Source organism: Corvus kubaryi, unplaced genomic scaffold, assembly GCF_017639235.1.
Source record: "Corvus kubaryi isolate FWS band 111438036 unplaced genomic scaffold, C.kubaryi_AGA036_p1.0 71, whole genome shotgun sequence".
NCBI classification, from domain to species: Eukaryota; Metazoa; Chordata; class Aves; order Passeriformes; family Corvidae; genus Corvus; species Corvus kubaryi.
In genome coordinates this window covers 6,591,592-6,610,311 of record NW_024582059.1, presented here as the reverse complement: position 1 = coordinate 6,610,311, position 18,720 = coordinate 6,591,592, and positions in this window count along the sequence as shown.

Genomic DNA, 18,720 nt, shown 5'->3' with positions numbered 1-18,720 from the left:
TACAAAGGTAATAAGAAGGGTAATTAAGAACCAACATCTCTCCTAGATATGCTAAAACCCAGTATCTGAACAAAATAGAAACAACTCCTGCATAAAGTTACAAACATAAGGTTGCTGACGTTACCAGCAGCTAATTAATTCCATAAGAGTCTTGCACTTGTAAAGCACATAATCCTAGCATCAACCTCAGCAAAAAGGAACATTCTTTTAGTTTCTAGATAATTATAAGTTATAGATTTGTAGATAACTCTTGCTCTGAGATTAAAATAAATAATATTTTTTGTAATGCTAAACTCATTGGGGTACTCTAAAATGAACTTTTGTTAACTTTCTTATGTGAGACTGCTGTATACTCAACTGTTTTATCAAATAAAATGTTCCAAATTATTTTGTCATGTAAATATTTGAAAATCTCAGTATTACTTAATTGTATATAAGAGTTTGAGATTTTAAACAACTTGTTCAAATAATGTTTTTAGTGTCTAAAGGTTCTGTTTTTTCCATAGTTCTGGTAATCCATTCAAGTCTATGGATGCTAATTACTTGTTATTGATGTCACAACTACTAAAGCCTTAGAAGATGTACACAGCTGTATATGGTATGTAGCGATCTTACTCTCGTCAGCTCTCTAAAATGCAGGCAAAGCAAAAAAACACCAACAACAAACAAACGCTACCTTATATTTCATTATATTTTTGTTGGGATGTTTCAGATTGTTTATATTAATAGACCAATTCTGACTCCAGGGAAACCAGTGAATTACTCCCATGCTTTGTTCTTGGGTGACTGTTGCCATCTTTCTTTAACGATCAATCATTTCTCAGGTTATTTCAGTTAAAACACTCAAATGGGAGTCTCCAAGTTGATAGACCTGCTAAAGTAATTTTCAGTGAATTTAAGGGAAAAGGAAGGGGAAAAAAAGATGAAAAAGAGAGATGTATTTCCAAATAGAGATTTAGAAAAGATTAAAAAAGTAAAGCATTACTTTCATCTATTTTTGCAACAATTTCATTAGAGAGGTGTATAATGGCCTGGGGGTATCCAGAAAGTTCGAGACAGTGTTTATTCTGTTTAATGCTTTTCATGTTCAAACAACCTCAGTACGAGAGCATCCTAGCAATGACCAGACAGAAAGTAGTCACCTCTTTCTCTCTCTCTCTTTCCTAAACAGCACATCAGCAAGACACTTGTCTAAGGTACAGACTTAGAAATCTGCATTTTGGGTCAATGCTTGTCTAGTTCTCAAGGGAGGTGCAAAAGAGGACTTGACTACAAAGTCCCAGGAAGTGTTGTGACACCTTGGGGAGTACCACAGAGTCACTCCCCTGTCCCCAGGCACTCGTTCTTGCCCCACTCTGCCCCTTCCAGTATCATCATGCTGAGCCACAGAGCAGGGGCTCCTCAAATGTGCACTTAAAAGAAGGCTGGAAGGAGTTGTGGGAGAACTGGTTTGGCGGGGGTTTGAGAGGCGAGCAAGGGACACATCCTGCACCAACATTATCAGCAACATACATGGAAACACACCCCAAGCACTAACTCTCTGCTTTGGCTTTAAGAATGGTTTAAGCTGTACTTTCCGTGGATATCAGTGACAAGAAAACAGCACCAGCATGGTGTGACACCACAGCAAAAGGCAGCACCGGCTACAGACTCCCATGCCCTTCCAACGAGGTTGCTTCAGGTCTGGTTTTGTACTGGATCAGTTCTCTGGCCTTATTTCGAGTGGGATCTCACAAGCCCAGTAAACTATTATAAACAGGTGAATTATGCACCAAAGCAGCGTCTTTCCAGACAGTGGCTGGAATCTTGCCCAGCTCTCAGAAAAGGAGCAATTTTGGGTGCCCAGCTCTCAGTAAAGGAGCATTTTTGGTTTGCTGGGGTCTCTCCCAGGCGTACCTCGGCTCAGGGCACCCACTTTGCTCTGCCAGGTGCCTCCAGCTCCGGTCCGAAACGCTACTGTGACTGCCACCCCCAGGAGGCAGTCCTGACCTGCAGCTGCAGGAGCGCGTCTCCTACATCGAACCGGGACTCGCACGACGGCGAGAAGGAGCCCGGGGCTGGGGCAGCTTGCCCAGGCAGCAGTGCCTGCAGCACAGGGACAGGAGAGGGGGAATGTTCTTTCCCCAGGACACACTGGATTACCCGCTCTGCTCCCTAGGGTTTGGCCCAGGGTCGGTACCAACCGAGTGAAGCCAAGAGGTACCCAACACTTTGTGGGGAGCAGCGCTGCCCTTCACTCTGGGGCTCGCTGCCGCTGTGGGGCTGCTGTGAGGGTGATCACCCCAGGGGAGGAGGCTGCTCAGTGCCACAGCCAGAGGAAAACTCTTCCCAAGAGGGGGTCACCCACAGAGCAGACGTACACGGGAGCATGTGGTTTTGACTCCCACAGCACACCAGAGTAGTATAATCTTCAGCCTGACCTTTTCAGCCTGACTAGTCATGCAGACCAGTCCAAATTATACAAGAATATTCTTGTTAAAGCATTGAAAATTATACATACAGTTTGTATTTTGACCATTTTCCTCAAGCAGGACTTCTCTCCAGTATAGATTGCAAAGCTGGACCTGATTCTTTAACTGCAGCATTTACTTTCCCGATACATTAACTTAAATAAATCTTAATAATATTTTGTAGCAAAATAGGAGCAGTTTAAGAAAGAACAAAAAGATACAAATCTTTTGCTGCCTGGAATAAATATAAGCATTTTCTTTGGAAAAAATAAATACTTCTTATCCACTAGGCTGTATGGTGTTCATATAGGAAGTTAAAGCAGAAGAAATCACAGAGCAACTTCCAGGAGCAGGTTTATGTAAGAAGCCTTGTTTCTTCCAGTCACTATACAGCCAAACCTATCAAAGAGGTCTGTCTTTATTCAGAGGGAAAATAGGACTCATGCAATAGTAAAGTGGAAATCTTTCTGGAAGTGGCTCATCCAGGGTTTGGATGACAATGCTACAGGGGTACAATAGCAATGGTATAGGTGCAATGAGCTTCACTGCCCGGGGAGCTGTGACCGCCAGAGTATGCAGATAAAAGGGGTAATGAAGGAGAAATAATTAAGTGGATATATAATAAGGAGTTTATAACCCTAGAGGAAAAACAAGGATTTGTACAGCCATGCATTACTTGGATTCACAGAAGAGATTTATTTTTAGAAAACATATGAACAATAAAAGGCCTCTTTGCCAAAATTAAAATACTAAGGTTAACTGTACTGCTAACACTTAATTTAATCATAGATAATTCTTTCCAGTTTTCAGTGTTGTGAACAGCTTTGTAGGAAAACTGGAAAATATAAGAGCAGAACTTGTCCACTCATAAAAGACCATAGTCTAAAAAGGCCAGATCCTTGTGTTACCTCACTTGAGCCAAATCACTGAACTGAAAGCACATACCAGAAGGAGGCATGAATCAAAGTATTATCCTTGTGCATTCCAGGAGCACGGGAAGAGCTGAGGTCTGGGGGAGGACTCGTAGGTTCAGGCAGGCAGCACACTAAACTAGCTCCTCTCTGTTTTATTTATTTTGCAAAGAGTGCATCTATTCTGTGAACACAAGATTAATCACAGGACCCTCAAGTTATTGCTATTTATGGATACGCACGTTAGCAAAGAATACTACCAACCTCAAACTCCTCCCCCAGTTTTTGATGAAGAGTTATTTATCTATTAATAATTAGGTTTAATGCTCCCATATACCAGACTTCAGAACTTGTTTACACCACTTCATGCCAAAGCTTCAAATGCATTAAAAGGCAAGTTCATTATTTTTGATTTATAATTATCTATGACAAGACAGATCTTAGACAAGAGCAGAAGAGAGCGGGAAATTATCTACTCATCCTCTGTTTATGCAACTACTACAAAGAGGCATGTGATGGCTTTGGCCTCAATCCAGCTACCATTCATCGCTATAGGACTCTTTTAATGACTATCATGCAAGAATCATGAAGCCCTTTTTTATCTTCAGCTAACTCAGGTGTAGAGAGGCCATCGCTCTCAGTCTACAGAGATTCCAGGATGGTGCCTCATGGCCAATGAGCTATCAAGTGACAGAACAAAACATTTTGTTGATATATGGCATTATTGTTCTCCTGAAAATAAATTTTCCTGTAGCCTCGGTGATTCATTTCCCTCCCATCCCCATGTTATTAAGTATCAACTGGGAAAGTCAACTACATTTACGTAGCTCTGGGAAACCTAAGCCAAAAAAAACCCCCAAACCAAAAAAAGCAATCAAAAATAAACAAATCAACCAAAAGTTGTTTAAAACCAGGGACACTTGACACCTCAGTTATGCCAGCTCTGGAGCCAATTTGTTCCCTGATGCAACCCTTGTGACCCAAGCAGGGGTGCCCCAGCAGCAGCCACCTTGCCCCCTCCTCCTGTCCAGGCAGGGCTGTTCCAAGGGCTCACCAGCCTGGGGGGCTTTGGCAAGTGCCTCCACACCCCAGTCAGTCCCAGAGCCCCTCAAGCTCCAACCCTGCAGCCCTGTGGCAAATATGACTTGACAAGCAAGCCTTGGCACAGTCCCTGCCCGGCTCACTGCATCCCATCTCTGCCTGCCCCCATTCATTAAACCTCACAAAGGCATGGAGTCGTGGGGAGCTGTGGGGAGTTTGTCCCCACAGGAGACACACTGGTTGGACATCTACAGTTTTATTATTAGGGTCTTTTCCACATTACATTGGAGAGCTGATTCACAGTAGTTTGTAATTTTACACTCCTCAGCTCTTTGCCCTGCCCAATATCTGTGTTTTTCTCTCCTCCCAGTCTATTAAAAATGCCTAATGATTTCTTTCTCTCTTCTAGAAATCCTTTTTAGCGTTTTGACCTCATCCACACACATAAGCATTTTATTCCCACTAGCTGCTAGTCTCATTACCCTTGTCTTACTTTGGACCACAAATTTATAGTTTTGTTTGCTGTTTTCTTGCATGCAATTCTGAGCCTTATTTATTTTCCTGATGTTTCTCTGCCTGCTGTCTTAACGCAGTCCTTGATCCTAGACAGACATGGCCTGCATCTTTCTTGCTTTAAAAAAATCACTTCCCCTAGTGATTTTCCAGCAATAAACCTCTAACCTCTTTCAGAGTAATATGAAAATTCACATATATTGTTTTTACTTTCAGTCTGCATATTCTTGCATTTGTGCATATAATATTTTACACTTGAATATAAAGCTGAAATTAAAAATAATAAAACAAGTTAATTGCTTGCATCCTCCCATCCATTCTAAACTACATTTATAGAATTTATTCCATTACTGCATGAGCATCTCACTCCCTGGCTCCTAACCCAGCTGCCTTATAAATATAACAAAGCTTTCCTCCTGGCATAATTTGCTGCTCTGTTTTTCTTCCCCTTTCACCTCACTCTGCAACGAGATTATCCATAGGGAGTGGCACTGGGCTGCAGCAGGGAGCTTTGGCTGTCTCTTCTGGCAGCAGGGGATAATTCAGAGCAGGATGGAGTCTGTGCCAGGTTATACTGGGGCTGGGTTTTACTCCTCCTAGGTTTAAACTGGGGAGAAGCAGAAATATGGCTTAAAGCTCTGTCACTCCACCCCTACAAAGGATACTGAAATCACTACCCAGTTGTGAATTCAATTTGTCATTTTTTCTGAGACAAAGGCAATTGAGGCATTACACCACCCCCTTCTCCAAGGCAGGGTCACCTCCCGTAGCCGCAGTGTGGTGATTTTCCAGCTGCATCCCTTCCCTCCTGGGCAGCCAGGGTGGGTGGTCACACAGCTTCCAGAGTAGGGCTGCACACCTCCTCTCACCCAACCCAACAGCTTCAGCACCTGATCTATCAGTGCTGGGAATTACTGACAGGATTCAGCCTGAGCAGAGCAGCTAAGAGTGGCAGAGAGAACATTTCAAATTCACAGCACCAGCAGCATTTGAAAGACAGAGTCAGAGGATGTCTACAAGCAGATGGGGGAGAAGAAGATCTTTATATACAGATTGCACAAGCATGGTTAGGCCTGTATTCATCATTAGTTTTAAGAGAAAACCAACAGGGTTGTTACTCCTTTCCAGTTAAAGCTACACATTTTCAAACCCAAGATCATGCCTAAACCAATATGTTTTAGGTAGAGGCAAATGTGTCCACCTGTACTGTTGAAGGCAGTTGGAAGTTAACCCAAGGGAAGTACTGGGATGGGGGTAGGTGGGAAGACAAGGCTGGCTGAGTTCACATCCAAAAGGCAGTGTGCAAGAAAGACACTGGTGTAACAGCCCAGGAGAAGAGGGAGGGGAAAAGCAAGAGCCAAAGAATCCAACTGCTGCCTCAATAAATTCTTATTCCATAAAAAGGCACCAAAATTAGATGACATCCCCACATCATGATAGCTTCCTTTATATATAGGCATGTAGCTTCTAGTGACTGATAGAAAGTAAGCAGAGCAGTTGCTAATTTTATTGTGAAAAAAACCCTCAGAACAACACAGTGATTTCAAATTGTTCAGTATGAAAGTGACTAACACAGAAAGAGAAAAGGGCTTCTGATTACAGCACCTGCGAGAAGCTCTTCAGGCTCCTCACCCCTGTAAATGTTCTTTCAGCATTGAATGTGCCTAGAGCTCTAGAGTGCCTTGATTGGATGCCATTAGAAGATATTTCCAGACAGATGCCTTAGACAAAGCCTGCAATTCTCCAGATACAAATGTGCCTTAGTGAAGAATGTTTATATATAAAAAAATAATTATATTTTTCAGATATTGCCTTGTCATGTGACATATTCAGTTGAAATTGTAGCATTTTCTGTGTCTCAACACTGGGAGATTTTCACCATAGAGCGCTACTGAATCTATAGTCAATATTAAAATATTCAATGGATGAAAGCTGGAGCTAGACAAATGCAAAGCAGAAATAAGAAACATTTCAAATAAAAAAGGGTAAGTGACATAGGATCAGGATACATTTGTTATTCTAAGGCTTCTTCTGATGAAACCTCACTTCCCCTCCATGACCTAGGAACTCTGAATTACCATCATATTGGCTAAAGTAGAGACATTTATTTGCTGAGACATGGTTAGAAGAGTTTCTAACATCCCTAAGATCCTGCAGTTATGAAGAGGCCTCCTGTGCACTGTCTTCTCTGCACCTGGAAAAAGTCTTTTTTTCAAAGACACACATGGGTATGGCCAGAAGATCTCAGCACAGGTGAAAGTCCAGGATCTGGGAGTTATAGGCCAGACTCATGCCTTGACTTCCATTTATCTTTAGTCTATCTAGAAGTCACTAAATTAAGAGTAGTTGAACTGGGAGCCAGGGCTTTTTTTGAATGAGTGTTTTTGAGACTTGCAATCCCTCAGCACATATCACACTGCATTAAAGTTCACAATGAGCCTCTTTGCTCAGGCACCCCCCATCCCCAGCTTCCACCCCAGCCAGCTGGTGGGTCATCCTATAGCGCATCCCACCCTAGAGCTTCTTTTCAAACTCACACCACAGCAAGCTCCCAGTGCACTTTCTACATTCCTGCTGGGAACAAGTGCTGTAAAAAGATTTTATCCACTTCCTAGCTGTGCAAAGGCAAGTTTCATCTTTACTTCTCTGGCCACGGACACCTGTCAAAACATTAACCTAAATATTTCAGAGTTTGCTGTCTTCAGCCTCCTTCCTATGTAGGCAAAAGGACTGCCCAAATTTGAACCCATACCCTGCTGCTTGCCAACATGCCTAACTGAACCATCACACCGGTGTTAGATGTTCCAGCTGTGCTATTCATTTATTGCCACTGGGTTACTTTACCGAAAAAACACACAAAGTTCAGTTTGGAGTGTCTTTCATGTTTGGGGATGGGGGGAGGTTTGTTTTCTTTTTTTACGTTACTGAAATATTTCTTCCAGTTACTTTTTAACCTTCAGCAGTTCTGGTTTTTTGCTAGCCTACTACGTGTGGTTGCTCCTTAGTTACCATGACACCCACTAATGTGCAGAAGGTTAGAGCCCAAGAACAGAAAACAGCTGAATCATGTGAGAAGATGGACAAGTTGTCAAGCAGATAACTCTAAACAGCACACAGAGGCTCCTTGGCTGACGTAAATCAGTGTAGCACTATTGAAGTCAGAGTTATAAATCTCTCCTTCTGACTTGGTAAATACCTTCAGGGATCAGAGCCACACCTGCAATTCTGTTGATGTAGTTGAGCTTTTAGGAACTACAGCTACAGATATCTGAAATAAGCACAAATGCAGATGTAAGTATGTAATTCAGCATTTATCAGAAGATACTCAGTGACTTTCCTGGAGGTATAACCAAAAAAAGTGTATGGAATATGAACACTGAAAGAAAAGCAGAGACAAAACTAAATCTCAGATCCGAAGGACATGGAACAGACTCGAATTTCACGGCACAAGCTTCCCCCTGCTCCAGCCAGAGACTCAGCCCTGAATATCAAGTGCTTAAAATCCAAGTGATTGATAGGAGTTTCACATTTTCCTTCTTGGGGGAAAGTAAAAGTTAAGATATGTATGGTCTTTCAGCTTCTGCATTAGAAGATCAGGATGCATACAGCTTGGAAGGCTTTGTGGCCGCCGTGGGACAGGTAAGTTGATGACAACACTGCATGACATATTGGATTGCCTTTTTATTTAAATGGGTGAAGTCCTAGCTCTAGCAAGGTCAAAGTGACTTCTGCCAACAGCTCAGGAACCTCTGTGTTATGTTTGCTTTAACAACCATTTAAAGAACCAAGTGGAGCCTTTGGGAATGAAACACAACCTGCCCCACGTTAGGTTCAGCTGTGGGCTGGGTTTGGCAAGTTCCTGCTTCCTCGGTCACTTGCTCTCAGGTGGGCTCAGCACACCAGCCCCCAGCATCACCACATCATAGAAGAAAAAGGAGCAGTTAGCTGACGGAGCTCCAAAATAAACCTCCTAAGAAAGGGTTATTTCTGATCTGTTTTTTATTAAGGCTGTACAAAAAGCTGCTATCGCAGTGAGGCTGGGGACAGGGCTGTGCAGCAGGAGGTGAGAGGGGCCCCCAGGGCTGGCACACTCCAAAACTGCAGCATGACACTCAGTGCCCTGTCCTCTGCAGTTCCATGGGGGAAGGCCAGCCTGTGTTTCTGCTGCCAAGTCAGGGGACAAAACTAATACAGACATGACTTTTCTAAAGAAGTCTCAGAGTCTGAGATTCCAAAGTGTTTTTTACTACTCCTCTGTCCTTGAGTGAAAAGCCAAACCCCTGAAAGTGATTTCACCTTTTCAGGTTGGCTAGCCTAGCTGATTGGACAGTGAAATGATGGGGTTTTTTTGGTAGCAGCATTAACAAGAATCCAGAAAGCCATGCCTGTCTAGCAGCAGTTACTAGGGATCATCATGCTTTGTGTACAGCATCATTAACACACCAAATCAGAGGCTGAAGGAAAGGCTCCTGCTGCAGCCTGGGCTCCCACAGGAAAGCAGCAATGCTGTCTGTTGAGCTTTAGCATGCTGCTTTTCTTCCACAGCCTTGTATGTGGTAGTTTGTGCTTTTTCCTACTCCTGTCCACTCCAAATTCTACTGCTAAAGTGTGCACAGAGGTACTGCAAGCAGTGTCAGGAACCAGCAGGAGCTTTTCCTGAGCTGCAGCAAGTGTTTTCAGTTCTGTGTCACCGAGGCATGCTCCTGGGAGGCCTGATGAGCACAATGCTGAACAGCACTTGCAAAGTTTGAGAACTGTCTAGATTAAGGCTCTCAGCACAATTAATATTCATGTAACGGATCGAGTATAACAACTCTAGGCATTTTTTTTTCTACAAATAACAAGGGTCTTGAGGTTTCCTGCTGATTTAGGAGAAATTTTATTGTATGGCAGTAGCCTTCTGAGCATCAGTGAAGATGACAATTGAGAAGATGTTCTGACTGAGGAATTTTTGTAAAGTTGTTTTCTAGTAGTGCTTCTGCTAAAGGGTAATTCTGCAAAATAACATGTATAGGCTCATTGCTTTGCTTAATAGAAACAGTGAAGAACCTGAAACGAGCGGAGCTACAGAAGAGATATTATGTTATCTTGCCTTTGTTCAAGCTTATGACGTGGTTCAAGCCCATTATACTCGCTGAGTGACAATAAATATTTGACCTGTGACTGCTAGAAGGGAATTCATCCTTATTTCCTCCCCCCTGATTACATAAATCTGAATGACAAGCTATTTAATCTGGGTAATAGTTAACAGTCTCTGATTGCAGCTGTTAATATTACCCAAAGGAATACCAGCTACTAGTCAAGAGAGCCGTGGTAACAGCTTGTTAATGAGATCCACATTTGAGGATACTCAGACTAATAGTTTGATTCCCATAAACACATTTCAAAAATAGAAAATAATCAGCATTTATAATAACAGGGTCAGTAAGAGGGTCCAACTATATAAGAATCCTTTACATTTTTGGAGACTTACATGAAATGCCTCTGAACATCCTGGAATGGCCTTCAGCTTTCCCTCTCAGGCACCCAAGACTACTATTTACTTCTAATAAGAAACTGCTTTCAGTCTGGTTTCTTTAATTAAAATTTTTAAAGCATTCTACATTGCATAATGTAGCCTTCACAGAACCATCACCTCTGAATGTGCTGATGACCTTCAGAATAACTCTTGAAAAGCACTAGGGAATCAAAAATGTGTTTTCTCTCTCGCTCTTTTTTCTTTTTTTTTTTTTTTTTGTATTTTAAAACCATCTTACCCACTGACATTTGGAGAACTCTAGTTTTTCCCTTTTGGAAAGAGGATTTATACTGCACTGCTAAGTTGTATATGTGAGATAGGTGGAACATAATCTGAAGGGATCACTCATCACAGCAATTGTCAGGGCAATAACACCCTCTCTCTTCAGGGTTTCCTTTTTCAGCAGGAAAGGAAATTTCAGCATAAAAAGACAGTATTCAACACAAATTCATGGTATCATTTTTTTCCCCTCCCTTGAACCAGGGTCATCCCTAGGAGTCTATTTAGCCCTCTACACTACTCTCTTCTAGAAAATTTTGTGTCACCTGCCTACAGTAAAGCTATGCTATGAAGAACAAACCCACAGCTGTCTGCTTGGTTCCTCGCGTAATGTCTGTTGGTTGTGCTTTCGAAAAGAAAGTTTGGGAATTCTCTCTGTGAAGTTGGGCTCTTGGATGCAGATACTTTCAAAGCTTAGCATTCCCTATGTGCTTAATGTCTCTATTTCCTGATACATTTAGTTGCTATTGGACTTAATGTGATCTGGGCTTACCTGATGAGAAAAAGCATTCTCTAGAGGAAGCCAGCAAGTGTAGCATCGGGCTTTAACCCTGCCATGCAGAAGCCCCTTTTCATTACGAAATCTAATCACTTTCTCTGAAATTGTTGCTGAGTTACTGAAAAAATATCCCAAAGAGCACTGTGCAAGTATAAAATGTTAAACCTTTCTGTCTTTCCATTTTCCTTAGGGTCCTAGCTGAAGCTAGATACAAAAGGGTAGCAGCATGACTGGCTAACTAAAACTATTATTTTGGAATACACCACGAAGAGAGGAAGATAATTCTTTTTCATAAAGTTTGCCAAATTTGTACAGTTTTCAGATTCTATTGTACAATTCTGTGTAACAGCTATATCTTGATTTTTCTAGTACATAGCCAAGTACTTTAAAAGTTGCTCTTATGCTTTTCCTCCCTTTCTGTATGTACATATGTAATTAAAATATCATGATTGAAATATAAGTAGTTAATGATGATTTATTCAGGAGCAACACAATTACAGAAACTGGCTGTGTTTTCTTCAGTAATGGGAGAGTTTGATTTGCTTAGATATGGGAGAAATAACAATGAACTCCCAAGGAAAAGAGAACAACACAGTAAACAAGTTACTAACTGGAGAGCATGAAAAGTACTGGAAATAAAGTTCTAGGCCTATATTAATTTGCCAGTATTTTTGGTTGTGAAATGTAATAGCAAAAAAGACTCAAAGCCTAGAATTTGATGAGATACTGTTGCCACTCCAGGGCAGTGCTAATAGCCTAATTCAGATAAAATGAGAGCTGTCTGTCTCAGGTAGACTTTGGGAAAGTTCCTTTAACCCTGTTCCACTGACCTTATTAGTTTGGGGGACCAGGTGGCAGGGGGCTAAAATGTCAGTGTCCCATTTTACAGACAAATATTACAATCAAAACTAAAAATGGCTCCAAAAACTTTAATTGATGAGAATTTTGTGTCACCTGTTACAGTCAGTAGGTATTCTGCGATTTAGCTGAATACATGAGTCCAATGTCTTTTTATCCCTGTCTTTTTTATATTTGAGCAAGCCTTTTTGCAGAAACTGTTTTCCTGAATAATTCTCTTACAAACTGCAGCCATTCGGGGGTGGGGGGGGGAGGCTGTTGATGGCCAAAGGAGAATGGCTGAACAAAATATTAATTATATTGGAGAGCAGAACAGTGCCAGATCGTATTTGAAATAAATATGAAATACAGGTATTCAGATTTATGTCAAGAAATGATTCTTAAATTTTGTAGAACTATCACTGAAGACATGAACAAGAATTTAAGGAAATTTCTGGGAAAAAAAACCTGGGCTCTGCTACAGTATGGGGATATTCAGCACTAAGATCAATCCATAGCAGAAAACAGTGATGTTACCACCAGGTTTCCACAGTGGTTTCCTATGAACTGTTGTTTAATGGAATTATAAATAGTTTAAATATTACAGTTGTGACTCAGTTATTTTCAATACCGGGGAATACCTTATTAGGATTTGCTCCCACCAAACCTTCTTTGCTTACCATGACAGTCAGGCTGCCATGGCTAAATATAGATTATAGAAGAAAGTTGCTAACACTTTCAACTTCAAGCACACACTTAGACAAATACTATAAATAGGCTGATGTTTTGTAAATTAGTACTTGCCAGAGGCACAGACTGCATGCTTTCCTGTGTGAATTTTTTCCCTCTGTTCCTTTTATGAGACAATTAGCTGGCCTTAGATATCTGAGCTCTCTTTTTATTACAATGAATTTCAAGTCCAATAGCAGCAAGAGACTTGTGAGCAGCAAGCTTTCAGGCAAGCTGCCCAATACAGTTTTGCCAATACATTGATTTGCACTACCCTTGCTGTGTCTGCCCTGATTTTGCCAGGGTACAATTAATTCCAGTTCTAGTGCTGGCTTAGTCCTGGTGTAATCATGGCCTTGGTGGACCTGACAAACTTTTTTTGGTGGTTTGGTGTGGATTTGGAGAACATTCAGAAATTGGTTCACTTGAGTGGGTTATCATGGGTGTTAGTAATGGACTGAAAAACCTACCTGTAAGGTTTCTAAGACTGGTATCTGAGCCTGCAATGCTGCACAGGTCAGGTCAAACTGGGGTTCAGTTAAAAACATTTCACCAAACCCCATGTTTTTGCTTAAAGCTGTGTCCTTTAAAAGTACAATTTTGCATTCAGTGCAAAAAGAAAAACATCAGCAACACCCTTGCATTAAAAGCAAATTAATATATCAGTATGTGGCACACTTAGGCCAGAGCTGTTTTAACTCTAGTTATATTTGCTTTAAGCTACAGCCAGACATACAAAGGTAATTAACTCTATCACTGAAACTAGTATATTTGTATAGATGGTCTTTTGCCAGCCTTCTCACTGATTGTACTGTTTCTCTTCTTTTATAAGTTACTTCTGCTAAAACCATTACACTGCCTGTAACAGAATGAGCAGAAATGGAGCAATAGAATAAGGGAAGAAAAATCCCAAAGGTCTTGCACTGTATCATCTCTGTAAGTATCAAAAATGAGGCCATTTTCCTGAGTCAGGGTAAGAATTCACAAACTCTCTCTGATATGGTATTATTGCTATGAAACTTATATGTAGATGTCCAAAGTAAAGGATGCTTTGCTACTACCAAGACCTAGGGTTTGAGATTGAAATTTCCTCTTGATGAGATCATCTGTGCTATCAGCTCTCTGAGCCGATGCTGTCGCAGCATTGTCCTCTATCATTACTTGCAGTCGGATCCTGGAACTGCTGTAGTTATGTCCGGCTAAACTTTCATCAATGTCTGTTGCAGTAAATTTACTCCCTTTGTCTCCCAAGTGGGGAGGAGGCTTGGGAAATAGAGTCCAGTTCTTTGACTGCACCCATGAAAATTTGCCTTACATATCTTGGAAATTTTGTCTCTTTTCCAGGCTTTTTATCTGCAACTGGGAAGTGTTAGACTACATCTCTTGTATAGCTCTTTTTATCTTTATCTGTTCATTTTATTGAAGATTATTGAAGATTATACATTATAACTCCTGCTTGAGCTCAGCATGTCCATGATGACCTGCTCCCTACAGGAATTAAGATGAAAAAGATTTTCATTCTTGTTTTCTTTATTACTTCTGCTGTATCCCCTCTATTTTGTTTGAATGCAATAGGCTCTATGTACAACCATGATTTTATTGTCTAAGTCTGGTGCAATGTGCTTGCACACAACTTTACAGTACTCAGTAATGCCACCGGAGAAATGTGAATGATGCCTTACCAGTGACTCTAAAAACATTCTTGAAAAGAACAGCAAGAAAAGAGAGACAAACCAAATGTCTGTCTGCTGGGAAGGAGACAGTTTCAATCCCATCATGGGGGTATTTAAAATGACCTTCCCAAGGTCAGCCAGGAGAGCAGTTTCATTTGTAGGGAATTAAAGGTAGAACAAACCGTGTCTTTGCTGGGAAGATTGCCTATCAAAAAAAAGGAGCTCTTTGCTTCTTTACCTCAAGTCAGTTATATCCTTACATGAAGCAGATAGAGAGGACGTTTCATACCATTTAGGAAGTGGCAGTAGGCAGTCTGAATTGGTAGATTTAGTTTTAAGTAAGGTTTTGACAGCTCATGTGTAGCCTAAGCACTGCAGCTCAAAGCGGGAAGTTGGAGACGGTGAATCAATCTGCATTTCACTAACAACAGAAAGTGTGGCTCTACTCCCTCGAGGTTTGCTTATTTTGCCCCTTTTGCTACCTGAGATTTTTTTCTCACCCAGCAGAACAAGCCGTGATTAAAACAGCTGCTGATCCGGTGTCCCCTGCTCCATTGCCTGCCTCCTCCTACACCAGCAGCACAACAGCACAGCTTCCCCATAGCTATGGTCTGTGTTTGGCAGGGGGGATCCAGAACATGGATACGCACTATGGTGCAAGCCAGGACTTCACATCTGGCATAACTCCCTGCTCACAGGAGTCTTGCTAAAGGGTCTGTTTCTCAAGCACCAGCTATGCCCCAGAAAAACCTCCCCAGTCCAGGACCGCACATGTGCACACCACTGATGACCCCATTATGTGGGCTGCCTGCCTCTCCCATCCCAAACCCTGACACATGCAGCCTCAGGTATGGGCAGGTTAGAGAAACTGAAGCGTCTACCCGAGACAGAGCTCAGTTTCCATTCTCATTCCTGCAGGCAGTGGGATGCACGGCACTGCCAGCCATTAGGATATATCTACCTGTAAACACGTGGGGAAAATAATGTAATAATAAATATAATAATATTATTTTAAAAAATATAATAGAAAATAAAGATTTAAATTAAAATTGCATTAGTCAAAATGGACTAAACCTTGTATAGAAGGCCTTCTTCAGCATTACCATCATTTGGGTCCATGTTTTCCCACACAAAGAAATCCTTTATTCTTCCCTTGATCTGTAAACAGCTTAGAAAATCTGTCATAGATGCCTGATAAAACCAGAAATATGGGGAAATTAAGCAGATTTTTTAAATGGCGGTTTAGTATTCGAATGTGCTCCTTTCATTTGGTTATTTCACCTTATTATTTATGGCATTTTAAAGATGACATAGTATGATACTATGGGTCAGCTTTCCTCTATAATAACAATTCTATAGCAGATTTGTTACTCATGCATGTGCACTCTCTCTCCTGGCTAACTCTCATTTTCAAATCATCACCTAATTTTCTATGCCTTTTAGCATGGAATCTTTTCCGTTACCAAGGTTGTTGATAGATTGCAGTCTTGCCATTAAGTTTGATACCAAATTCTGGTACAGGTGGTAGTTCATCAAGATGGAAAACACCCCGGGAAGAAAATTCATCCAAACAGACAGCAAGTATCCCTTCAGCCTCTAGGCAGGATGCTTAAAAGCCCCAGTGTTTCCCTTCCTCTGTCATGATTTCATGCACAGTAATAACCTCTGGCAAGGTTTTTGCATTCTCACTGAATTGTATGTTGAAAACAATACAGTTCCACTTAGAATTGCTCTGTGTGTTATTTTTAAAATAAGTTTTATTGAAACTGTCTGTATGGTGGCATTCAAGTCTGGCCTATGACAGTGTGATTAGTTCTGCCAATGCATTGATCTGCAGTACAGTTCCTATTTTTGTCCCTACTGTTTGAAGTATAGTCAGTCATGACCACATTTCCATTAAAGACTACATGCTGAACCATTTTAATCTGTGACTAATAAAAAAATCGTAACATTTTCATTAACTCCTCAGCCAGTCTGAGCACTATCATCAGCGCTGGCAGAGCAGTGATTTTCCATTTCTTGAGCGATGCATCTGCCATTGTCTGTGATCTATACTGATTAGACAGCCAACTTTTTCCTTCAGCCCCAAGTAATCTGTACTCAGTATTAGCATCCCAGTTATATCTGACCCATATGTGAATTTATTATTCAACTGGCAGAGACAACACCACAATTAATGGAAAGCCAGTGGAATAAGCAATAGATCCAAGAAATAGGAACCAGTAACCCCTTGACATGGATAGGATCAGAAGAGAGAGAGACTTGTGTACTCTTAGCTCAAGGGGCAGAGATCCACGCTGTAGATATAAAAGTTTTAGCATTGCTATTTCCTCTGTAGAGGGCAAAAAATGCACGTTTTTGTAAACTTATGGGGGAAAAAACCTTGCCAAAATGAAAATATTATCCATGCAGACTTAATTCCTGCCTGCTCCAGGAATAAAAAAATCAATTACCTGATTATATATTTACTTACATACTCATTGCAGGGCTGCTTTGTCGTTCTGTGGAAAATGTGAGTGATGTTCTGTGGGGAAGCAGGGCTCACTAGTGAAGGAGGCTGCCGTCTGCAAAAGCACCCCTTGCCAATTTGTTACAAAAAGCATAAGCTAGGCAAGAATGGCTGTGTGGACTTTCAGGTGGTGAGGAAGGCACCTGCCTGCAGCTCTCAAGAGTGAGAGTGCTTCTCTGCTGCATTGTCCCAGTGGGGACATGGGAGAGGTTTGGAGACTCATGTAAGCTCAAACATCTGTTTTCAATACACGAGAAAAGAAAAATCAGGTAAACAAGGAAACAGGAAAGGGTGAAGAAACACCAAGCAGAAGATGATGGAGAATAAGAGGCAGAATTAAAACTGAATAGCAGACAGGAAAAAGCTAGTGGGCAATTGGAAGACTTTTAGTTCAGTCAGACAGCCCATGGCCCAGAGCTGGCATGAGGTCTGGGCAGGGCAGCCAATGTCTGCCTGGGGATACCCAGACATGGCAACTCAAAAGGAACAAAACGCCAGACCTAAGGTACACGAGTAACCTTAATTTTCCTCTTGTTGTATGTGTTTTATGATGGCAACACAGTCAAATGCCACTTTTTTCCTTTCTTCCTTAGGCCTAAGCTTTTCTCAGCACCCAGGCTAGGTGCTACATTCGGCCTCCCACACACTTAATGATTGACAATTAAGCATTCCGTTTTTACCTTGTCGTTTGTTGAACAGTGCTCCATATTCAGCATCTCGAACCAAAGGAGGCCTAGTGGGGTTTCTGTGTGATGGCCACAACTCCGCAATAAACTGGAACAAGAGTCCTGTGATGAGTGGCTGAGGGAGCTGGAGTTGTTTAGCTTGAAGTAGGCTCAGGATGACCACATCACTCTACAACTGCCTGAAAGGAGGCTGTAGGTGGGGGTTAGCCTCTTCTCCCAGGCAACCAGTGACAGGATGAGAGGACAGTCTTAAGCTGTACCAGGGGAGGTTTAGCTTGGACGTTAGAAGGAATTTCTTCACAGAAAGGGTAATTAGACATTGGAAGAGGCTGCCCAGGGAAGTGGTGGAGTTCCTAACGGTGTTTAAGGAATGACTGGATGTGGCACTTAGTGCTATGATCTAGTTGACCATGGTGGTGTTCGGCCATAGGTTAGACTCGATGAGCTCAGGGATCTTTTCCAACCGAACTGATTCTGTGATTCTGTTAGAGGCTCCTGTAATTAATACTTGGTTTAGCCTTCGGAGAGCAGGGACGGGGTAACCATTACTCCCGTTACTGGGATCGCGGCGCTCGGTGCTCGACTGAAAAAGTGCTGCTGGGGACAGGTGAGGTGCGGTTTCTGGAAGCACCGAGGGTGACCAGCACTTCCCACCGCCGGTCCCCGGACAAACCGAGCGGCGGCCAGGCACGGAGCGGCGCACACCGGGACCGCCGCAGCACCGGCCGTTCCCATGGCGGGAACAGGCGGGACGGGCGTGGGGCCGCCCCCTTGTCCCGGGCTGAACCGCGCGGCCGCGGCGGGACCTGCGCGGCTCCGCCTCGCCCGCCCTCGGCATCATCGCCCCGCGCCACCACCGGGGCGGGGCGGGCTCTGTTGCCGGGTTACCGCTGTCATCCGCCCGCGCCGCCGCCGCGCTCGCTCCCTCTCCCGCCCGCCCTCCCCGCCCCCTCCCGGCGCCGCAGGAAGCGAGCGGATCCCGGGGCGCTGCTGCCGCCGCTCCCCTCACCGCGCCCGGCGCCCCCGGCCCGGCCCTGCCCCGCCGCCCAGCGCCCCGCGCCGCCGCTCCCCCCAC